The sequence below is a fragment of the Canis lupus genome, chromosome 31 (genome assembly GCF_011100685.1).
Source record: "Canis lupus familiaris isolate Mischka breed German Shepherd chromosome 31, alternate assembly UU_Cfam_GSD_1.0, whole genome shotgun sequence".
Lineage (NCBI taxonomy): Eukaryota > Metazoa > Chordata > Mammalia > Carnivora > Canidae > Canis > Canis lupus.
This window is the reverse complement of record NC_049252.1, coordinates 12,917,625-12,943,491: the sequence shown is the minus strand read 5'-3', so window position 1 is coordinate 12,943,491 and position 25,867 is coordinate 12,917,625. Positions and strand designations below refer to the sequence as shown.

At 35.8% G+C, this 25,867-nt stretch overlaps 1 long non-coding RNA gene across 2 annotated transcripts in view; it reads left to right on the top strand.

Moving 5' to 3' along the window:
- LOC102154762 overlaps window positions 1–25,867 on the top strand; it is a 93,863-nt gene that overhangs the window by 46,789 nt on the left and 21,207 nt on the right. Inside the window, exons 2-4 of one of the 2 annotated variants that reach the window (XR_005382144.1) lie at window positions 11,143–11,367; window positions 12,414–12,506; window positions 13,771–14,843. This is a non-coding gene — a long non-coding RNA (uncharacterized LOC102154762). Of the gene's footprint in view, window positions 1–11,142; window positions 11,368–12,413; window positions 12,507–13,770; window positions 14,844–25,867 lie in introns of those variants that run through there. The other variant, XR_005382143.1, reaches the window with a different exon arrangement.

The following is a 25,867-nucleotide window of genomic DNA, read 5'->3' as shown; positions in this document are numbered from 1 at the left end:
GAGAGAGAGAGGGAGAGGCAGAGATACAGGCAGAGGGAGGAGCAGGCTCCCTGCATGGAGCCTAACATGGGACTCGATCCTGGGTCTCCAGGATCAGGCCCTGGGCTGAAGGCTGCACTAAACCACTGAGCCACCCAGGCTGCCCTATTTCTCTCTCTTCTTAATAGAGTAGCACTAAAGGACTCCATTCAATGTATTCAAGACAGCCTCATACCAGTGGTTGAATCTAACTAGAGATAGAAATGGAAGAACAAATGCTTTCGAGAGAAGATAAAGCATATCCGTGTGTGTAGTAGACAGAAGATCCTTTGGCTGAATTGTCGTTTTGGAACAGAAAACAAAAAGGGTCATGAGGGAAACATGACTCAGTTTAATTTACTAAAAACAGATATGGACTCAATTTTTACTTCCTTATGTGGGTACCTCTAGGGGGATCTGTAACATGGTTGATAGAGATTCACTCCTCTGTGAATGTGTCAATGCTTTTGAGATGGGGGAATAAGCTAGATGGCAGGGGAAGGCATCAATGGATACTCCAAAGGGGGAAAATATCCTTTTCTTCAGAAATAAATAAAATGTATTATATTTGCCAAAATATTTTGTCATGTTTTTGATTTAATTTAATCTGGACAAAACAAAGCACTAGTGAGAGTTCACCAGCTAAAAATATCTGTAATAAGTAAACAAGGCCTGAATTTAATTTGATTTAGAGAGCTCAGTGTTGCTAAGCACTACAATGCAATAATAAACAAATCCCTTTTACAACTGTGCATTGATATAGGTGGTTAACATGTCAATTAGCTGTGTTTTAAAAGTAAACTTCTAAGTTGATTATTTGGAACAAAGGATCTGTTACTTTACTGTAAACATTCCATTCCAGGCTAGCCTACAGAAGCCTATTTAATACATGGCATAGCCAGGATATTATATTTGTAATAAAAATAGAGGAAATAATTCTATGACTATTCTATGACGATTGTGATAAAGAAAGAATGATTACATCATAGCCAACTCTAATCATGACAGTAAGCATTGGGATTCATTTTTTTTCTTTTTCAAGAATGTATTTATTTACTTATTAATTTATTTATTGTGATCAGGGGGAGGGGCCTTAAGCAGACTCTGCGTTGAGTGCCGGGATCCATAATTTAACTTGAAGATTAAAATATACAGTCAGACCAACTAAAGTTCAAAATTCTTATATATGAAAGCATCAAAAGTCCTTTAGCTGAAGCAACTAACTACTCATAATACCAAGTCCTTAAGGCTCCATAAGTTTGGTTACAAATTCCAGCTGAAAATGGAATCTCTCTTACCTACCACATGGCACCATGTAAAATATCCAAATGCTAGAGAGTAGAAAGATAATTTTTAAAAAGATTTTATTTATTTATTCATGAGAGACACACACAGAGAGAGAGGTAGAGACACAGGCAGAGGGAGAAGCAGGCTCCATGCAGGAAGCCCAACGTGGGACTCGATCCTGGGACTCTAAGACCACCACCTGGGTGGAAGGCAGGCGCTAAACCGCTGAGCCACCCAAGGATCCCTTAGAAAGATAAATTCAATATAAATCCCAAAGTTGAGTAACTCAGAAATAAAGATTGACTTTATAATATTCTTCTGATGAGATAATAATACATGATTTATTATAGTTTTTTTCCCCAGAATACTTTTCTGTGGAGGTAGGATATTTTCAACTTATAAATTATTTGGAAATTCCTTTTTGGCATAATTCTCCAGTTCAATCCTAAGTGGTTTTAAAATTTTTGTCATTTCTCCCCAGTGATATGGGCATTTCTTCTTTTAAAGAAAAATCTATACAGCACTTCCCACTGCTTACACAAGTAGACATGCAAATACAATCTTCTGTAAATTTCCTCATGAGGTATGTCATGCAATTTCAGAGATGGGGAAAGTTAGATACAGCTAACAGCTACTATAAGTAAACGTTTTTCATGGCTCTCTTACAAGAACTTCAGTTTGTTTCTCCTCATCTGGGAGCAAGCCGGAACTGGTGCTGGGTGAGGGTAAGGAGGCAACATAAAATCTGATATAGGCATAATTACAGCTGCCCTTACTTCCACCTCCCTACCCCTCCATCACCACTGCCGATGTAAAAGGAAGGATTGAAAGATCCAGTACTCACTGGAATGGAGTGTTGGATTCTAGATACTGAATTCTTCCAAGGATCTGGAGGAGGTGGCATTGCTATGTGTGAATTGCACAAGACTGTGCAAGCACCTATGAAGGAAGACACTGTTCAGTGTATACACTTTGGTACCATTTGAACTTTTAAGCATGAACATGTTTTATCTGTCTATCTATCTATCATCTATCTATCAACCTATCTATTTATTTAAAAGACGTATTTATTTATTTTAGAGAGAGAAAGAGAGCACAAGTGGGAGGAAAAGGGAGAGGGAGCAAGAATCACAAGCAGACTCCTAGCTGAGTGCAGAACCCCACGTGTGGCCGGATCTCATGACCCAGAGACCACTACTTGAGCCAAAACCAACAGTTGCACACCTAACCAATGGTGCCACCCAGGTGCCCCCAACATGTGTTATTTAAAAGCCATTTAATACCACATGCATTTCAATAGTCTTTCAAGAATCTTTCAATTGTGATTAATAAAGCACAATGATACAACAGAATGATATATTTTCCTTTTCTTTTTTAAAAATACATTTTATTTATGTGAGATGGAAAGAAAGAATGAGAGAGAGAGACACCAGCAGGGGGTAGAGGGAGCGGGAGAAGCAGACTCCTCACAGAGCAGAGAGCCCAATGCAGGGCTCAATCTGAGGACCCTGGGATCATGACCTGAGCTGAAGGCAGACATTTAACCAACTGAGCCACCCAGATGCCCCCAGGATGATATATTTTCAATGACAGAAGTGTCTACAGTTTTAAAAATTATTTTATTTTATTTGCTTTTTCATCATTATCAGTGTACTCTTTAATCCCTATCTCCTATTTTCCCCATGCCCACATCCAGCTCCCCTGGGGTAACCAACAGTTTGTTCTCTACAGATAAGAGTCTGTTTCTCAGTCGTCACTCTCTCTTTTTTTTTCCTTTGCTCATTTGTTTTGTTTCTTAAATTCTATACTTGAGTGAAACCATGTTATTTGTCTTTCTCTTACTTATTTTGCTTAGACTTATACTCTCTAGCTCTATCCATGTTGTTGCAAATGGCAAGAGTTCATTCTTTTTTATGGCTGAACAATATTCCATTGTATATGTGTACCACATCTTCTTTATCCAATCCTCCATCGATAGACACTTGAGCTGCTTCCACAGTTTGGCTATTGAAAATAATGCTTCAATAAACATAGGGATTCCCTATATATCTTTGAATTAGTGTTTTGTTTTGTTTTTAAAAAGATTTTATTTATTCATGAGACACACACACACACACAGAGAGAGAGAGAGAGAGAGAGAGAGAGGCAGAGACACAGGCAGGGAGCCTGATGTGGGACTCGATCCAAGGTCTCCAGGATCACACCCTGGGCTGAAGGCGGCACTACATCACCGAGCCACCCAGACTGCCCTGAATTAGTGTTTTCATATTTTTTGGTAAATACCCAGTAGTGTGATTCCTGGATCACAGGGTAGTTCTATTTTCAATTTTTTGAGGAACTTCCATACTGTTTTCCACAATGGCTGCAACAATTTGCATTCCCACCAATAGTGCAATAAGCTCCCTTTTTCTCCACATTCTCCCCAGCCCTTGTTGTTTCTTGTGTTTTTGAGTTTAGCTATTCTGACATTATGAGGTGATATGTCATTGTAGTTTTGTTTTGCATTTCCCGGGTGAGTGATGTTGAACATCTTTTCATGTATATGTTGGCCATCTGTATGTCCTCTTGGGAGAAGTGTCTATTCCTGTCTTCAGCTCATTTTAATTGGATTATTTGTTTTTTGGATATTGACTTGTCTCAGTTCTTTATATATTTTGGATACTATGCCTCTATTGGAAATGTCAGTTGAAAATACCTTCTCCCCTTCAGTAGATTGTCTTTTAGCTTTGTTGATTTCTTCCTTCCCTGTGCAGAAACTTTTTATTCTGATGTAGTTCCAATGCGGAGATTTTTTGTTTTGTTTTGATTTTGTTTTGCTCCTATTTCTCTTGCCTCAGGAGACATATCTAGAAAAATGTTGCTATGGCCAGTGTCAAAGAAATTATTGCCTATGCTCTCTTTAAAGATTTTTATAGTTTCGGGTCTCACATTTAGGTCTTTAATCCATTTTGAATTTATTTTTGTGTATAGGTCAGAATAAGTGGTCCAGTTTCTTTAATTTGCATGTGGCTGTCCTATCTACCATTTGTTGAAGAGACTTTTTCCCACTGTATATTCAGTCCTTCTTTATTGAAGATTAATTGGCAATATAACTGTGGGTTTATTTCTGTAAACCACATAGAAATTTCTGGATTTTCTGTTCTATTCTATTAATCTATGTCTCTGTTTTTAATGTCAGCACCATACCGTTTTAATTACTACTGCCTTATAGCATAACTTGAAATCTGAAATTGTGATACCTCCAGTTTTGTTTTTCTTTTTCAAGATTGCTTTGTCTATTCAGTCTTTTATGATTTCACACAAATTTTAAAAATGTATTTAAAAATTCCTATGAATATGGGATGTCTTTTCAGTTTTGTATCATCTTTTATTTCTCTTATCAGTGTTTTATAGTTTTCAAAATACAGGTCTTTCACTTCTTTGGTTAAGTTTATTTCCTAGATATTTTATTGTTTTTGGTGCAATTGTAAATGAGATTGTTTTCTTAAATTACCTTTTTGCTGCTTCATTATTATTCTGTATATTAATTTTATAACCTGTGATTTTACTGAATTCATTTATCGGTTCTAATAGGTTTTTTTGTAGAATCTTTAAGGTTTTTTTTTTTTTATGAATACTATATCATCTGCAAATAGTGAGCTTTACTTCTTCCTTACCTATTTGGATGCCTTGTATACCTTAATGTTGTCTAATTGCTGTGTCTCGAACTATGTTAAAGAAAAGTGGTGAGAGTGGATAGCCTTGTGTTTTTCCGATATTAGGGGAAAAGCTCTCAGTTTTCCACCATTGAACACGATACTGTCTGTGTGTTTTTCATATAAGGCTTTTATTATGGTTAGGTGTATTGCCTTTATACCTACTTTGCAGAGAGTTATTACCATGAATGGATGTTGTACTTTGTCAAATGCTTTTTCTGCAACTCTTGAAATGATCATATGGTTTTTATCCACTCTTGTTGATGTGACATTATCCTGTTGATTGTTTTGCAAATATTGAACCACACTTGCATCCTGGGAATAAATCCCACTTGATCATGTATGGTATACGAGTTTTAAAAATACATTGTTGGATTCAGCTTGCTAATATTTTGTTGAGAATTTTTGCATCTATATTCATGAGAGATATCAGCCTGTAGTTTTCTTTTTTGTGGTGTCTTTATTTGGTTTTGGTACCAAGGTGATACTGGCTTCATAAGATGAATTTGGAGGTCTTCCTTACTCTTGTAATTTTTAGAATAGTTTGAGAAGGATGGACATATTAAATGTTTTTTAAATGTTTGGTAGAATCTGCCTCTGAAGCTATCTGGTCCTGGGCTTTTGGTTTTTGGGATTTTTTTTTAAATGAATGATTCAGTTTCACTGCTGTTGATTGATTGGTCAGTTCAGTCAAATTTTCTATTTCTTCCTGCTATACTTTTCATAGATTATATGTTTCTAGGAATTTATCCATTTCTTCTAAGTTGTCCAATTTGTTGGCATATAGGTTTTCATAATATTGTTACAATTGTTTGTGTTTCTCTGGGTGGTTCTTATTCCCCTCTTTCATTAGTAATTTTGTTTACTTGGGTCTTCTATTTTTTTTTAATGAGTCTTGCTAGAGGTATATCAATTTTGTTGATCTTTTCAAAGAATCAGCTCCTGGTTACATTACTCTGTCCTATTTTTTTTTTTTTCTTTTCGTTTCTGTATCATGTATTTCTGCTTCAACCTTAATTATTTCCTTCCTTTTGCTGGGTTTGGACTTTTTGTTCTTTTTCTAGCTCCTTCAGGTGTAGGTTAGATTGTTTGAGATTTTTCTTGCTTCTTGAGGTAGGCCTGTATTGCAATAAACTTCCCTCTTACAACTACTTCTGCTGTATCCCAAAGATTTTGGACTGTTGTATTTTCATTTTCATGTAATTTTTATTTCTTCTTTGATTTCTTTGTTGACACATTCATTATTTAATAGCATATTATTTAGCCAGAAGTGCCTATAGTTTTAAACTTAGTTTCACTTAAAAATATTTTGCTTTTTATGCAAATGCATGTATATAATCCAATAAAGAACTGATACCACTGAAAGCACTTCATAGCTATTTTTTATTCATGAAACATCATTACTGCTGAATCTCAAAGCTATTATGTATGTCTATGGAACATTTGTGTCTTCCTTAAATGCAGGGGCAAACTTTACATTTTCCATTACACTTAAATGGCCCATTATAAATCAAGGCATGATTTAAATTTGCTGCAGTTTACCATTAATCTCATAAAAGTTGGTCCCATTTTATCAACATAGCTAAAACCCAAAAGACTTTCATTATTAAAGATATTTCTGAGGTTTTCTACTCATAGTTTAATTCACAGCTATTCTTTTGTCCTATAAGTTGTCCTCTTACCTGTTAAATAAACTGAGTGGTATGTGTGTGGGGGTGTGCCTAGGTGGCTTAACTGATGAGTGTCTAACTCTTGATTTTGGCTTGGGTCATGATCTCAGGGTCCTAGGAACAAGCCTGCATCAGGATCTATGCTCAGTGGGGAGTCTGCTTGAGAATTCTCTCCCTCCCTCTCCCTCTGCCCCTCCCCCATTTGTGCTCTCACTCTCCCTAAAATAAATAAATCTTTAACAAAAGTTACAAAAAAATAAATGAGAGGATATGGTTCTGATTAATAGCATTGGTTTTCATTATTCCTATTATTTTATTTTCAGTTTGTATATGAAAGAAGGGTGAAAATATTTTGTCCTCATCTTTTACTCTAAACTGTACCTGTGAAAATTTTGTTTCTGTACTCGGATTAATCTCACCAACGCTTCTTTCAAGTAATAACCATTTTCTACCAACTATCATTTTTACATATAGATTTCAGATGTACTCTGTGTTCTTTAATCTGTTTAAAATGTCCTAACAATTTTTTATTGATAGTTTCAGCACAAATTCATATTTCGTCCAAAATTCTAATTTCAAATGCATTCCACTTAGAAGTCTTCAGAGTTTCCTAGAACTTTTATCCAAATAGAGGTCCCTAACTGCCATTTTTCCTCATAATTGAATTTCTGTTGGCAGAACACTGAGTACAGGGAAGTGCTACTTATTTATATCAGTAGCTATAACTGGTGAAAAACATGCTGTTCTGGCAGAGTATTTATTAATTAAATATTACTTTGTTTTTTGTATCAACTTACATATTTCATTATAGGCATAATTAACATCCTCACCATATTCAGATTTAATATTTCATATAAAATGATCAAAATCCTGTGAAATGTCGATGACTAATTGGAGATCATTCTTCATGACACTAATTATTGTTTGTTTAATGTGTTTATTTTGGAGGGTATTTGTTGGATGCCTTCCTAGCACCCATTCCCCATGGGCTCAGGTTGTTTTGTTTTGTTTTGTTTTGTGGTGGCATTGAAGGGTGGAGAGGCGGATCCATATAGTCCCATCGTGCTATGATAAGAAGTCATATTTAGAATGAAACTAGCTTGGCAGAGGGCAGGCTGGCAAGACAAGGAATTGGATCCTTATTGAAGTGTTTACACCTGTAGATCAAGTCTGTCCTGAACAAGCCTACCTTTGAGTTTGGGGTTACATGAGCCAATACATTCTCTTCAATTGCTAAGTCATGTTAAGGTGGATTTGCTATTACTTGCAAGCAAAGTATTCTAACTGATACTAGCACTCATGGTAGGATCACCCTTCCTAAGTTACATTCTTTCAAATCAACTCATCCTGTGGAATCTGGGGCTTTGGTTCTAGTTGCTCTCTGCTCCCTTTAGAGTCCTATTCCCATCTTATATGGGAAAGAGTTTTTTTTCCCCTGATTTTTAGTCCATTTGATTTCTCTTTTACTATTTAGCTTGTATTTCTTCTTAAAGTTCTCAAAAAGAATTTGGCATTATTTATACTTTTACTTCTTAAGACTTAAATCATGTAAAAATGCTCCGGAAGGCATAAAACTCTTATAAACAATTTTATGTACTTTCTTAAATTTAAAATAGTTGGATGTGTTTAATATAGCAATGTGTGAAATTCTGAGCTTAATTTCAAAAAGATTCAGTAGACATTGAAAAAAATACACCTAATTTTAATAGTTGCTTGTTATTTGACACTATTTATTTGATGTCATTACCATGAATACTATATTTAACATTAAGTTGGCTGAAAGTGTAAAAACCACACCTAGCTGAACATGAGTAAGCGTCTCTAAGCTGTGTAGTATATGACAATAAAAAATAATCTGAGAAATGGAAGGTTTCAGAGAAATAAGTGCTCGCAAGGATGTGGAGAAAAAGGAGCTCTTGTGCACTATTGATGGGAATATAAATTGGCACAGCCACTATGGAAACAGTATAAAGTTTCCTCAAAAAACTAAAAATAGAATTACCATATGATCCACTAATCCTACTTCTAGTTATTTACCAGAGAAAGCAAAAACATTACCTTGAAAAGATATATGCACTCCATGTTCATTGCAGTATTATATTTACAATAGCCAAGATGTGGAAACAACCTAAGTGTCCCTTATTAGGTGATTGGATCATAAAAATGTATATATATACACACACAATGGGATATTACTCAGCCATAAAAGTGAAAGAAATCTTGCCATTTGCAACAGCATGGACACACCTTGAAGGCATTATCCAAAGTTTAAAAAGTCAGACAGAGAGAAACAAACACTGTATGGTCTCATGTATATGTGAAATTTTTAGAAAGGGCAAAAAAATGAAAACAAACCCCAATAACAAAAAAACACCCAAGTTCATAGATAAAGAATAGTTTGGTGGTTGTCAGAAGCTGGAGTTGAAAGGCAGACAAAATGGATCAAGGGAGTCCAAGGGTACAAATCTCCAATTATAAAATAAGTTATAGGTTGTAATGTATACCATGGTGACCAGAGTTAACAAAACTGTATTGCATATTTGAAAGTTGCTAAGAGAGTAGATCTTAAACTTCTCATCAGAAGAAAAAACTTTTGTAACTATCTATGGTGATGAATGTTAACTAGACTTATTGGGGTGATCATTTTGCAGTAGAAACAAGTATTGAATCATTACATCGTATACATGAAACTACTGTATTGTATGCCAATTATATCTCAACAAAAAGTTGAAGTTTTAATACCAATAGTCTTTAGAAGTTCAAGTTTTATTTTTATCTTTTGCCTTCACTGGTAAATTTTGATTCAGACTCCTGATATGAAATCTTGTTATTTATATTGGTATTAGCTTTACACTGTCTAACCAAACATTTGATGAAATATTCCATTATTTCACACATTAGTACCCTTGATTGATATTGCAGCCAAACTCTTAGAATGTTTGTGAAAAGCAACAAAATTTGTTTTGACATTATTTTCATATGGATCAATGTATCTGGTGAAGAAACCATAACTAGCCAATGTTAAAATGCAAAATGATTGGAGGACAGTAAAAGATGTATATTGCAAATTGTGCAAAGGTATGTGCCACTGTGAAGAAGCAAGTTCCCACTGGTTGTCAGGCAGGACATCAGGCTGCTGGAGACCATGAAAGGTAGGCCATCAACACGTGAATTATATCAGGGCAGGGCTGAAATGCCAGGGTAACACATTGTTTTGTCTGTATAGGTCATTAGAGTAATGAAATAAATGTTAATGCCAGGGTCACCTCAGCCATTCCACTAGATCCCCAGACCCTTTTCCAACTCTTGCCTTGTGTCCTCTGGCCCTGGTCATTGCCCATCTATATCTACTGTTCAATATTTTTATACCCTGGATCAAAGTGCTAACAGCATTTTTGGATTGGTATCCTACTGATTTTTTTCAATGACATTTTCACATTTCACTTGGCTGATTTTTTGTAGTTTTGACTGTTCTTCCATATGACTGATATAAAAATTGTTTTGTCTTTCTCTGGAAGGTGTGGGGGTATGTGTGTTGAGCCCTTTTCTCCAAACACTCCCCCCGCAACAATGCTAACCTGTTTCCTGTAACTGGGGCTGTGAGAGGTGTCCCAAAACATTCTGACACTTGTCTCACAAACAGGTAAAGTCACTCTCTTGGGATTGCAGTTGAGCAATTCTACCCTTTATATAAACAGTTACTGATTCCTTCTTTGGAAAGAGCTCAGTTACAGCTGCCTTTGGAATGAAATCACCAGCTTTGCCTCTCACAGCAGGAGCTTCTGCTCTTCCTGCAGCCTGACTTTCCAGTGACAGTAGAAACCTCAGTTCTTTTCTTCCTCTCAAACTTCTCAAAATTCTGACCTACTCCACTCTCTTCTCCCTTATCTGCCTCTACCTTCCCATTCCCCTCCTAGGCCCCCTAACCACTAAGGGTTTTTAAGGTTAAATGAATGGGGGGGAAATGGAAAAAGTAAGGAAGATGTGCTTGGTGAGATCTATGGAAGCATATTTCTCAGGCTTCACATTTTACTGAAACTGAATTCTTCAGCATGCATCTGCCAACTCTCCTCATCTGATTCAGATTCACATGTAATACTTTGAGATTGGTTGAGATCTCTTACTTATTACCACATAAAGGAGCAACATTCTTCCCACTTTAACATTTTATGATTCTAAGAAAATCTAACTCTTCCAAAAAATAATGAATAAATGAATCTCTGTATTCTCTGGGTGGGTCATGGCACGATTTTATAGATTACATTATGATATTTTGTTTGGGCAAATAATCAAATTCTGCTTGCATTCTTTGAACATACAAGGACTACTAAAAAATACAGGCAGTTCGGAACTTGAGTGGGTACGGGGGGAGTGACAGCAAAAAGTGAGATTTGATCGTGAATGAGCCACGATACTGATGTGGTGTAATCTACAGGGTGATCACCATAGAAGTGCCTTCTGTGCCCATCTAGGTTTTCAAGGCTGTCAGTAATAGCAGTACTGGAGCCTACAAATCATCTACTAAGAATGTCTTGGCTAATGTCCATTTCTGAATAGAGAAGTCAGAGAGTAGCCTGCTGAACTTGGGAGAACACAAGAATTATTCCTGAAAGAGATCAGAATATATTTTGGGGAGAAAAAGTGAACAGATGGAGAACAGACATGGAGATGCTACAGAGATGACAGAGGCTATTGGGGTGAGTGGAACTAATAACTATGAAATCTGTTGAGCTAGAATATTGAGTGGAGCAATCTAGCATTCTGTAGGCCTGAGATTCCAAAACAGTAGCAGCTAATCCCTATTCTATCCCCTTGAAATTTCATCTCGGCTTAATCCACACTCTCAAGTGCTTTCCATCAACATTTGACGTAGGAAGCTATAAATTATCCATGGATATTAGGTTTGCCTTTATGTACAGTATTTGCTTATTTCTTCAACATGTTTTACCTCCTCAAATTGAAGTTCAGTTCAGTACTAGGGTATCAATAACGTGATGCAGAGCATAGTATGCTATGGTTCAGAGGTGACATCTGAAAGGTCATTCGAGAAATGCCATTATTAGTTTTCAGTAAACTCATGAAGGAAATAAATGATTGGCTAATTATATCTTAGTGGTATAATAATTCACAACCAAGTTGACATGCTTTTAAAAAAATCACATTATCTGAACCAGAGCTGTTTATATGAGTGAGTGGGTGTGTATGAATGTGAGTGTGTGTGTGTGTGTGTCATTTTTCAAGGTCCCAGAAGGAAAAATGTGTTATCCTAGCTCTAGTTTATTGGAACAAAAAATAAAGTCATCCATGTCTAAGTATATAAGATAAATTTCAATGTTTCAAATGTATAGGGTTTTGTTTTTATTTAATAATGAAAAGGAGGAAGAATCTCAAAGAAATAAAGACACTCAAATTACCATTATCCATAGAGAGCTATTTAATTTTGATATAGTTTTCATAAACTATTCTTTTCTAAATATTGTACAGTGTTTTATAACCTACCTCTGCCATTTAAAACTACTATTAAGTGAACATTCCCCCATATGTCAGGATTTTTGGTATACAACTATTTCTTTGGATAGCCAATTTGGGGCAGTTCATTTCTTTGATTCAATATGGGTACTCTCTTACCCAATTTCAGAACATCATTTCTTCCTATTTATTATAGAGGTATATATTATTTTTCACCAGATGATCTTTCTCCTTTAAGTTTTAACTAAATACATCTTTCTTTTATGGATGTTAGGCAATCAAGATACAGATAATGGCTTTCGGACTCAGCAAACCCCAGTAGAGGGAGTGTGGCATCAATGGGGAGGAGTTCAAAAGCAAGTCTGAGGTATGAAGTTACTTCTCCCACCACCTTATTCCATCTGTAATTTAGAGATGGAACAATTTCACATGGTACATCACCTCCCCCTTAAATGTTTATAGCACTTTCTATATCAATAGGTTTTTATGAGGAGTGCATATCACTCTGACCATGGAAACACTTTGTAGATATACTGAATCTGGTAATTGGTGTAAAATTGGTATCCATCCTCGTTTCTTTCCAATGGGGCTTTTTGCATGGCAAGGACTGAAAGACCACCCAGGTTTTCTGGCATCCATGATTGTGTATTTTAAATAAGCTCCCCCCACATAGTTGGCAGACCCCAGGAAGGTGGAAGTGAGCTGGAGACATTGCCTGCTTGATTTATGCTGTGTTCTGCTGGCAGGCCCACTTGAGAAGCAGAATTAATGGTGTCAGGAGGGAATTGCCCTGAAGGAGGCAGCTGGTCCCCTGGGGGCCAGTGTTCCAGAGCCAGTTTTTTGGGAGCTGTGGCATTGCTCTGGCAGTGACTTTTTTTATCTTGAACACAGCAGTGGTGGCTTTTTTTTGTTTGTTTGTTTGTTTAATTCAGTAGTTTCATCAGTGATTCCTAATTCTCTGACTCTCTGATTCTGACAGAAGTCAGGTCTAGAGGCTCAGATCAACCCACACCTCCAGTTCTTTCAAGAATTTTATAAAATTCTTTGCTTTGATTTTTTTCCTGCTGGAAGTACTTATGGTGATTTTAATTCTTGAACAGAACCCTCTCTAATATCTCCAATTATGAAGTAATACTAAGATGCTAGGCATCCAATGATCGACAGAATGTTTTTATTTTCTTTTAAGTCTTTCAGCCTACATCTCCATAAACTAAGTTGTAGAATTGAGATTCTGATGCATTCCATGATTTTTCCCCATGATTCCGTAATTCCATGATTTATTCCGTGATTCATAAAAGCTTCCTTGCTCAATTTAAAAAATTATTTATTAATTGCATCAGCAACCTCTCTCCCCCTCTCTCTCTCTCTCTCTCTCCTCATCATCCATATTTAGATTCCCAACTTCTTCTGTTTAAGAAATTGTTTTGAATTTCCTCCTTGTTTGGGAGTCACTGATCTTTACTAAACTTGGATCTTTAGTGACTTATGGAATAATTATCATTTCTAGGCTATAGTTGTAATTTCTTCCCACGTTCATGTTAGTAAATCCGAAGAATAAAATAGAATAGATTCTAAATTATTTTTGACATTCAACTAGACTGACCTTTTTTCAGCCTGTACCTTCTTAACAGGGTGAAAATTCTCAGATGACAACCCACAAGGACAATGAAGATGGGGCAGACTGTTAAGCATCTCATTTGTGAGCTTTGAAAGACACATTTACTAGCATGGATAAATGAAGCACAGCACTAACCAAAATAGATTATTTAGAGTATTAGTCACTTCACAAATACAAAAGACCTATGGATAATTTAAGCTGGATGTATTTCAAAGCACCTTGGCATGCTGCTGGTCATTAGGATATGGCTGGTGGTTATGTCAATATGTATCATTTACTAAGGAAGAATTCATCAACATTGCCATTTTGTATGCTCAATAAACCAGCAGATGGTGTATGACAATTTCTTCAAGGTGATATAAAAAACATTCCATGGACTCCTTCCTTGTTTCCTTCCATACTAATAAATTAGAACATTTTCATTTGCAAAATTAAAGGAAAACCAGATATTTGATCAGCTTTCGTGTGCAGAAACAAGTGAATGGTCAGGACACATCTGAATTTGCCTAGATGATTTTGTGTGAAATGCACTGAAAAATCATAGACCAGAGTTCTCAAGGCAGAAAAAAAGATTAATGTAGAAGAAAAAATTGCTAATTATCATGCTGCAACCTACCATGTTTCTGGCATGTTCCTTAACTCGGAAATCATCTGAGATCAGTTGAGTTGAAGGTAAACTGAAGAAAGATTTTGAGTACTCTCTTTTCTCCAGAGCAAACTAGCACAGCATGCACGGTGACTACAATACTTGTAATTTGAAGGTTTAATTTGAGAAATGCTGAAATACTGGTATTACTACCAGTTTTTTTATTAAGAACTTTGATGTTAAGGTATTAAATTAATAAAATAAAATTACCATGCTAGAACTGTAATACATTTTATGTGTAAGCTTATAAAGCATTTGTAGGTAGTTTTTATAAAACATTTTTACAGGTACTGTGTAACATAGGTTAAACTTGATAGTGACATATTCAGTATACACTTATTATTCTAATATAAATGATTAGCAGGTAGAATTAATAAATGTAAATTTTAATTAAAAATAAAGTCAATACCACATTAAATGAGGAAAATGATATATTAAAATAGAATATTATTGACTTTTAAATCAACATGAATCAATCATGTCATAGTTGAATAATAAGTATGTTTTTTGTGGAAAAAAAATCCAGCTGCTAATAAAAAACTCTTTTTGATTTTAAACTAGTTGGGGGGTGGGAGTGGTATATTGAATTTGTTTTTAGCCCATCAAAATGTTTCCTTTTGTCACCATCTTCAACAATCCAATATCTCATTTGATAACTTTATGAAGTGTTTTTTTAGACACATTTTTGTTTTTTAAAATGGCATAACATTTTATTAGTGTCAGACTGAGGTATTTGTATTTGTTTTTGTTTTTGTTTTTTCCAGTGAAGCATTTCGGTCTTGCTACCTTCTTTAGTTTTATTACCCACCGATGGATTTTTTTTTTTGCACGTCTATGTTCATGTGTATATCCCACTCATTCTGAAAGTCTTTGGCTAGAAAAGGATTTTTCTCACATCTGACTCTTGATAATGCCATGATATTGTTGCTAGTTGAGATTTACTCTGCTACTGATCTGCCCAGGCGTGTAGATTGCCCCATGGTTTGCCCTCCCCCACACCGCTTCTCCTCTTTCCCCTCTCCCTCCCCTTCTTCTACCTCTTATTTCATCTTCTTTTTTCTCTCTCCCTCTCCTTCTCCCTCCTCCTTTATCCTCCCCCATTCTTCCTCTTCCTCTTCATCTCCCTCTCCTTCTTCCCATTCTTCTCCTCTTCCATCTCCTCCTCCTTTTTCTTCTTAACACATTAAGTCCTTGACTTAGAATATGTCCTCAAAACTTAAGTTTTTAAAACCTAGAAGTGGTAATATTCCACTGACAAAATGGTTGGTTTTTAGTATTTAAAGTAGTGCTATCGTCTAGGGAATCACAAACCACAATTGCAAACACTATGTGTGTAAGCAACACCAGTGATACATAATTGTCTAAGAGATTAAATTAAAATGATTTTAAAAACTAGAGAGAGACAATAATAATAATAATAATAATAATAATAACAACAACAACAACAATAAGACTTGACAACTTAACCCTCTTTGTGGTGGCAGCAATGTAGAATTCAGGGAGAGGCAGACGGAGGAGGGGGAGAAATAAAGGACTACTTTGGTTTGATTTATCTAATTATTATGATGTTAATAATGTTAACTAATAATTTTGAATGCTTTGTCACTCAGTATTCCAGAGGTGGTACAACATACTCCATACGGATTACTTAATTTAATTCCTAGGGCAACCTTACAAAAGCAAGTACTGTTGCTAATAACCATTCTACTGAGGTTTTAAGATGTTAAGAAATTTGTCCAAGGTCACGCTGCTCAAAACTCATGAAACTGGGGAAAGGAAACAACAGCTTTGACTGAGGAGCTCACTCATAAACTCTATTCTGGAACCACACTCCTATATCTTCATTGTATTGATATTACGACGAGTAAAAAGTGAGAAGGGAAGTCTTTTCTTTATCTAGTTAATTTTGACAGCTACAAACTTACATGCATGCGACCATTAAAAGAAAAAAAAATCCATAGTGTCATTGGGAGAATGGCCAAGATCTATTTGCAGTAATAGTCCAAACAAAAATCTTATTCTGACATGGCAAACTTGAATGTGGTTTAAAAAGAAGCCTCAACTTTTTTTGCAAAGGATAAACTCTGCCCACTGGCATGATTAACACTCACTACTGTTATCACCACCGTAAAATAATCTATTGGGGCCTGGTGCTAGATATTTTCACATTCATTATCTCAGTTAAGGATAGCAGCTTTCAAGGGATGCCTGGGTAGCTCAGCGGTTGAGTGTCTGCCTTTGGCTTGGGGCTTGATCCCAGGGTCCTGGGATCGAATCCCACATTGGGCTCCCTGCATGGAGCCTGCTTCTCCCTCTGCCTGTGTCTCTGACTGCCCCTCACACCGTGTCTCTCATGAATAAACAAAATCTTTAAAAAGCAAAAAAAAAGGATAGCAGCTTTCAGGCAGTAGAATAATAAGCATAGACCTGGAAGCAAGGGTTGCACTGTGTTTTTGGATCTCCAAAAACATAAAAATAATAAAAAATAAGAACACTGGCTAAAGTCAGTCTGCTTCTTATTATCACCAGGCATCAGCATCTCAAAACATCAGTAATAAAATACTTCTACCAAAAAGAGATCTCTTGTTGGTCTAAATTCTAAACAATTGCTGTGGCAACTATTCAGTTTTAACAACATGTATGCAAGCTTCAAGTTGGCACATTTGTTTTTTAAGTTACTTACCCCTTAATGAACATTATATTCTATATGGATGTACCTTTGGGGGATCGAGTCCCACGTCGGGCTTCCTGCATGGAGCCTGCTTCTCCCTCTGCCTGTGTCTCTGCCTCTCTCTCTCTTTCACTGTGTGCCTATCGTAGATAAAATAATAAAAATAAAATAAAATTTTAAAATAAAAAGGAAGTACCTTTGGGAGATTACTAGCCTCCCCTTACACAGGTAGGCAGAGGGATGGACTCAGGCCCAAGGTGTCATTCTACTTGTCTATTTGCAACAATTCAGTCTCACTGGGATTTTCTCTGGCTGCAGTGCCTTTCTTTAGTGCAATTCCTGTATTTAAACAGTGGATCAAAATAACTGATGTAGTACATTATAAATATGAAGAAATAGAACCTGACTTATTGTAATTCTAACTTTCCATGTGACCATTTATAGTTTTTTCCTTTAAACAGTGAGAAAGCATGAACATCAATGTGTAATATATTTTTCTGATAAGTGCCTATTTTAGTTTATATGAAATATTTTTCTAAACTTAAATAATGTTAATATTTATTCTTGCTAATTGTTGAAATATTTTAAAGCTAAAGGACAGATCGAGAAAATAGAAACTTCAATGTTATTACTCTTATGGTTCCCTTCCCACTCCCAAAACACATTTATGCAACTTGAAGTATTAATGCACTGTATTTTTTCTTTTTCATACAGTAATTTTTATGCTATTCTAAAAAATTGGCATCTTCATGTGATGTCCCAGAAAAGCAAAAACAAACAAACAAAAAACCCCAAAAAACCCAAAAAACAAACTTTGTTGTTTGCATTTCTTTCCTGGCTATCATTATGGGCTTGGGAGTCCATTAAAAAAATTCAAAAATTTGACTGAGCACTTATTATATGTAAGATGCTTTGTGGGACTCTAGGAAGCAGGGCTACCAATTCCTTGACAGCCAGAAACTTACCTTAACTATACTTTTGTTCATCTCCTTAATAAAATACAATTAAGGAATGCAACACTGCCCTTGTCCTTTGGAGCCCATGGTGTCATTGGAGACGGTAAATATATACAAATAACTATAAATAAATGAGGTATCTGAACATTGCAGATAAATGCTAGAGAGTTTCAGGAAAAAGAAAGAGAGATCTTATAATCAGGATAATCACAACCTACGTCATGGATGATTGCTAAAATTACACCTTAAAGAACTCATAAAAAAGTTAAGATGAAGGAAAGGTTTTAATGGGGAAAGATAAGGACTTTGTGTGTGGATATGGTAAAGACAGGAGATTCTTTAGTCTTGATCCTGAATAGGGGTCTATGGATTTCTTCTGTGAGAGGTTTTAAGTGCAAGTGAATTGGATTTTTAGCTAGAACCTGAAAACAGTTTTTGGACACATCTAAAATATCAGTTTATTCAGCATTCCTTCAGTTAGGAAGCATAGAATATTAGACAACTTAATATCAAATACACAACAATACAGGCATAGGGTTTTTTGTTTTCTGTTTTTAAAGTGGGCTTAGTTTCTTCTATCATGTCCTGTATAACTTCATTCTCCCTTTGGGAAGGTACTGCAAAAAAGAGATCAGAGATTTAGAGGAGAGAAGCCACCTTCAGAGCCATGGTCATCACAAAGTCTTAAAGCACTGTGAAGTCCCCCAATGAGAAGAGATGGTAACAAACTGAGGAATGTGACAAAGATTGTGGGCAACATCACATTCTTCTCTTATTTTTAGCTTACATCTCTTTTGAGATCTAGAATTGGGCTTGTGTTGTTAGATCTAAGTAACAGTGTATTTAAATTTAAAATTTGTGTAGGGAAGGCTTTTAGCCTATTCTGCCTTAATATGTATATAGTTTCTTTTTAAATTAGTATTTTCTTTCTAAGCAAGGCTGAAAAGAAATACATGTTTAAAAAAAAAAGAAATACATGTTTATAATATTCTTTATCCTGCTAGGTGTAATGATTAACAACCAGTTTATTCTTTTGGAATCCAATTTAAATAATCATTCTTTTTTTTTTTAAATAATCTTTCTATTGTTGTTGTTATATTTCTGGGATGACTGTTCAGGATCAATTATAGTAAAATAGCCAAGGCGCTGACACTAAAACCATAGGCCCAGTCTGCATTTTGGAAGTTGGGCATTTTTATAAAAGCATGCCTCTTCCATATGCCTCTGGACCTACTATTTTCCATAGCTTTTTTTTTTTTTTTAGATTTTATTTATTTATTTGATGGGGGGGGGGGGCGAAGGACAGGTGGAGAGACCAAGAGAGCACAAGCAGGGGGAGTGGCAGGCAGAGGGAGAGGGAGAAGGAGGCGCTCCTCACTGAATAGGGAGCCCAAAGTGGGAACTTGATCCCAGGACCCTGGGCATGACCTGAGCCAAAGGCAGACGCTTAACCCACTGAGCCATCCAGGGGCCCTTAATCTCCATAATCTCATTACAGCCTACCCCTAGAATTGTGGGACTCTTGAAGGCATTTGAACTTCTGACTTCCAAAAGTTACAATATTAGTTTTTAATAATAAGTTGTCCATCTTTCTAATACTAATAATGAAAACATATTAAAGGAGTCTTGGTAAAGCTACTGATAATACCCTGATATCTGTGTTTACCTGGAGATCTTGGCAGTGCAAAGGGTTAAGTCATTTACCCCTAAAAAATAATGTATCCCCTCCAGTTTATTTTGTACAATTAAAACCAAAATAGCAGGAATTAAAAAAAAAAAACAACATTCAAAATCAGGGGTCCAAAGTATCTAAATAGACACTGCTGGATCAGCTGACATTCAGACAAAAGAGCTTCTTGTTAATCATAACTAGATCTGCTGTCCCAGCCTTATGGAATTTGAGATATGGCAAGGCTACCTTTGCCTATGCATGTCTGTGGGTCACTTCGCCTTTTTGCATTCAAGTTTTATCTGTAACAGGGAGACGAAAATTCCTATCTCCCCTGGCTGTTGTGGGTCTTAAGTGAGCTAACATGAGAAAATGATGGATTATTACTCATCATTCAATTGAAAATCATGCTAAATATGTCATTATAATGCAAAATAAATTATTTAAAAATGTATTTTGAAACCCAAAAAGAATTAAAACTTGCATTTGTAGGATTTAAGGTAAATAGGTAATATCTCTTTAAACATTATTATCACTTTTCATAAATTATCTAGTTTTCTTTCCATGCCGGCACTAGGGTCAATTAATTTTTCATTTAACATTTGGAAAAAAATCAAGGTATGAGAATTTTTCTACTTAGATTTAAATTTGCAAGATGGAAAATTTGCCTTAAAAAATCTTCAAAAGTCCTTAATTGCTAATTATTTCTTTTGAGACAAATTTTCCATTTTAATTTTCCTGTTTGTAAGGTTTATTTTCATAAATTATTTGTGATTAGTTTGCTTTGCATGCATTTCAGGTGTTCCACAATTTATACATAGAAAAACTGAGGTTGTCTCATGTCTAGTTAATATCTGATTTCCAGAAAACCTAATGATATAGTCATCCTTTATTTAACATCTATAAATTTAGTCATACCAGTTAAAACAGGGAGACAGATCCAATTATCCAGATAATTTTATATAACTCCTTCCCTATCCTTCAGAAATATCGAAAGCATACTTTTGCCTAGATTTCGAATGTTTTGAATAAAAAGCTTTGTGGTCCAAGTCCTTGGATAATTGCATCAATTTAGTGTAGGAGGAAACCTGACAGAGAAGAAAAGCAAAAAACATGTAGATACACTCCAAAAATAATTTAAAACTTGTAAAATACATTGCTGTACACTAATAAATGGGTCTAGGAAATATCAATTCTTACTACATTGCTTATGGGGAATGTTTTAGCAGTACCTTCCAAAATGTACAATGTACATACTCCTTGATTTAAAAAAATTCTACTTCAAGATTCTGGAATCACCTAGGGTGGGTCAGTCAGTTGAGTGTCCAAGTCTTGATTTTGGCTCAGGTCATGATTTCAGCATCATGAGACCGAGCCCTGCATCAGGCTCCTTGCTGAATGTGGAGCCTCCCTGGGGTTCTTTCTCTCCCTCTCCCTCTGCCACACCTTTCCCACCCTCTGTTTGTGCACTTTTTCTCTCTTTCTCTCTCTAAAAAAGAAAAGATTTATTCTATAAACTCTTGTGCAAAATGATGTTATGTACAAAAGTATTCATTATAACGTTGTTCATAAAAGCAAAAGATCAGAATCAACCTAAACGTCCATTGATTTGGTTTAGGTTAAGAAACCATTGGCTTATGTGTTACAATGATAAGCAGTTAGCACTAGTTGATAGTGTAAGACCTGGAGCTGTGCTGCTTGGGTTTTCATCTTGGGTCCGCCACTTACTGCTGTGTGGACAAATTATTTAGCCTCCGTGTGCTTCCATTTCTGCATCTCTATAATGGGACCATAATAGTACATACTTCTATTAAGTGGGTGTGGTGAGAGCTAAGTACGTGCTGTGTTTTGCACAGTGCCAGCATAGAGGAAGTACTTAAAAATACCAGCCGATCCTCTGCCTTGATGGAGACATTGGTTGCAAGTAGGCACAAAGAAATAATAATCTGCCATTAGTCAATGCCATCAATGCCACAGTGAAGGGAACAAGTAATGTATTCTGAGATACAAACACATACACATTAATGGAGATGATCCTAAATGTAGATTATTTATTTACATGTCAATTATGGGAAGGTTAACTTTACCCAAAGACACTTGATAGAAGGAAAAACAAATAGGTCAAATATTTATTTTCATAATGGATGCATGACAATGTGGTGATATTGTATTTGACTTGTGAGCTATTCTCCCTTGGACAGCTGCCCAAGTCCTTAGCAGATGAAATCTGTGATAAAGAGTAAATCAAAGTTGGATCACCAATCATTTTACAGGACACTATGGGGGTGAGTCACTGCCAGATGACCAGGTTAGAATGCTGATGGGGAAAGAATATTTTATACCACTGGAGTACATAGAAAAGGTCATAATATCACGTGGATAAGAGAAAAATATTTTCCAGAGATAATGAAAATCTGCAGATGGTGGTGACAGCTGTGTTATGGGCATCCCAGGGCAGCATCAGGTCTCAGAAACATAAGAAGTCATCACTTGGGGGTGGCTGACAAAGTGACCTATGGTGAGAAAGCCCAAAGGAACTTGGAATAGAAAAGTAAGTGACATATTCAAGAATCTTTCAATAATCCAGACATTTGAGAAATCTAACCCACTGGAACAAAAATAATTGTTAAATATATTACTGTGAAAAACATGTCGAAGAAATCATTTGTTTATTCCTGAAATACCAAGAAAAGGTAGGACTGCACCAACCCAGATAGGTCCTGGCCTGTGTGTCCTGAGATTCTCACTCCAAGAGCAGAGCATATTTTATTTCTTTAACAGTTTTGAAGTTTTATATTTGGATTTTTGGAACTGACTTTGGCAATAGTTATTTTGCCTAGTGGAATATGGGAAAGATGTATTGATGACATGAGGAAAAGGAAGAACAGTTTTAATTTTATAACTCACAGAGTCAACTATTTCTTTCTCTTCTTTGTACCTTCATGATTAGACTGTCATATATATTTAAAGATAATAAAATTTTTCAAACACATACCCTGAAGGCAAGAAAACCAAAAAACATGAAGCAGAGTGGCTCTGAGTTACTGCAAATATCTCCAGTGGAGGCCTTTGAATTTTTGTGTTTTTGGAGAAATTCCTGAAGGACAAATAGGCACTTGATGTTTTAAATCGGCAGACATTGTTTCTTTCTTGTTTTTCTGTTTTTAAACCAATCTTTACTTAATGAAAATAAAAACACAGAAAGGGTAATGTCTACTTCAAATGAAAAGTGAAAGCAGTTAGCCCTGCAATTTAGTATCTATGACTGAGGTAGGGTGACTAGAGGAAGGGAAATTTTCTGAGTAAAAGAAGATAGCAAGAAATCAAGAGTGGGTTTTAGAAAAGTGAAAGGAACTAAGGCAGTGTCTGCTCTTTTAAATGGAAAGTCTCCATTTGTCTTGAGGAGCTCCTATCCACAAATGTTCAGGGGTCTCTGCTTTAATATTTGCATTTTTTCCTGCGATGGGTAATTGCTTTTATTTTGTTGCAGAGCCAGGTGAACATACTTTTTCTTTTGTTTGTATCAACTGATTTGGTCTTTATGCAGTGTTGTTAGTAGTTTTCTATGAAGCCTCGTTGAAAAGATACCACCTTTGGGTCACCGGGATGTCCCAGTTGGTTAAGTGTCCAATTCTTGGTTTTGGCACAGTTTATGCTCCCATGTCGTGAGATCAAGCCCCACCTTGGGCTCTGAGCTCAGCACAGAGTCTACTTCAGATTCTCTCTCCCTCTTCCTCCTGCTCTCTCTCTCTCTCTCTCCCTATCTCAAATAAAGTCTTTAATAAAATTTAAAAAAAGAAAATATACCATCTTTGTGGTTACTTTAGTGTTTATAGCATAAATCTCTAACATATCATAATCTACTTTAAAGTGATATTATACCACTTTACAGGTAGTATGAAAAATTTATAATAGCATATTTCCATTTCTCTTCTCTACTCTTTGAACTACTGTGATAATCCATTTTGTTTTTTCCACTTAATGGAATGCTGTACACACTACATTTAATGGAATAACTTGCAACAGTTTTTTTTTTTTTTAATGAGGAACCACTTTGAATTATATGGAATATTTTCCAAAGTATACTGTTAAATAAATAAAAAAAAAAGAAAGGTGAAGACCAATATGTTGTCCTTGTGTGTGTGTGTGTGTGTGTGTGTGTGTGTATGTTCAGACACATGTGTATGCACACAAAGATATAGGTACATATATGCTTATAGAGAAAAAGGCCATCTTGGAAAGAGATATAACAGTTCAGTAACTGGGGCAGCCTGGGTGGCCCAGCGGTTTAGCGCCGCCTTCAGCCCAGGGCGTGATCCTGGAGACCAGGGATCGAGTCCCACGTGGGCTCCCTGCATGGAGCTTGCTTCTCTCTCTGCCTCTCTCTCTCTCTCTCTGTATCTCTCATGAATAAATAAATGAAATCTTTTCTTAAATAGATGAAATCTTTAAAAAAAATAACAGTTCAGTAACTGTTCATAATCACTGTGAGGAGAGGAATTAGGGAACTTGTATGTTTTGCATTTTATACCTTATTTACACAGTAAAATAAGTGAATTGGTAAATAAATACATGACAAAGAAAGAGAGGGTCTATATGGGGAGGGTTTGCACTGGATTAGGAAATATTACTAGAAGTCTCTACTATCAGACACTTGACCATATCAATAGCTGAATCATAAGGATCATAGGTAAGGAACAGAGGAGGAACGAATACGGAATACTGAAGAATGAGTTTGGTTTTATGAATATTACTTTTGAAAACTCAGCTGTAGAGATGTGATTTGAAAGCACAAAGGAGAAAGGTATGAGTCTGAGATAAATATGTAAACTCACGTATAGGCTCGACTGAAATATGATAGTGAACACTTTCCACTTAACTAAGTGTGCAGTAAGGAGGGAAGAGGCAAAAAAAAAAAAAGGGATTCTGCAGCAGGTAAAAGAAGAAATGCTATATAAAAAGAGAAACGAAAAAAGAAATAAAACTCTACAAAAAATTCAGAGAAGCAGTGACATAAGAGGAAACAAAGGGAAGGTGAAATAATGAGAGGACTCAAAATAGAAACCAATTTAAGGATATGAGAGAGTACATGGTAGAGATTTTTTTCTTCATAGTGCATATTTTTGGTCTGCAGCTACCATCTGTAGGTCCAGAGAGCTTCCACTCACTATACGTATATTTACTTACATTTATTCTATATGTTTTGCTTTCAAATGTTCGTAGATTCAAGTTTTATATATTCCTTGCATACCTTCTACTTAGGCTAATATCCTGTAAGAAGTCAACTTTGTGCTTGTTTCTTATCATGAACAGATTGTGAGGCTAGTGGCCAGGGACATGACCAGTGTGCCAGTCAGCTTGAAAATACTGACAACAGAAAACAAGTCATGGGTTCTGAGGTCAGGCTCTGCAGCAGAAATAATTTGAACTTTTTAGGATATCCATAAGGCTTATTATCTGGGTCAACCAGGAAAGATCTGTTTGCCAAAGATTTGTCATAATCTAAGAATTCAGAATGGTATCCCCACCCACTTTTGCTACCACTTTACCTCAGAATAAAGGGGTTTGGTCTTGTGGTGTAACCTTCCTTTCTCTGTGAAAAGAAGAAATGGAAGAGCACACGAGTTAGCTACTTTGGAAAGAGAAATCAGTGGCTTTTCACTGAAATGGATCTGGCTTGTTCTCTACTGATTGCCAAAATAAAGGGTGGGAGGGTAGGAAGCCAAAGACAGAGGCTTTTAGTTAATGCTTGCAAATAATTTCGCTGATCTCAACATTAAACCTTAAGATTAAAATCTTCACAAACCACAATTTAATTCAGCAATCCAGAAAGTAACTAAAATAAATGATTGTACTGAGATTGTATATATTCTCTAGAGACTAATTTTGCCAGAAATAAGAAAGCTGCCTAGCCTATTTTTAAAGAGCTAAATCACATTTCTGTACTTTTAAGTTTATGTATCTTAGCAACCCACAGAGCAGACTATGCCTGCCTGAGAAAAGAGAAGATTCACACTCCTATATGCTACAGTTTATGAAAATGTTAAAATTCATGATTTTCTATTATATTTCTGGATGAGATAGTCCCTCTCCAAAGTGTAAGAAAGCCATTTAATTGTATTATATTTCAAGAAGAAAAGGTACTTAGAGGTTTTCTTTGGTATACAG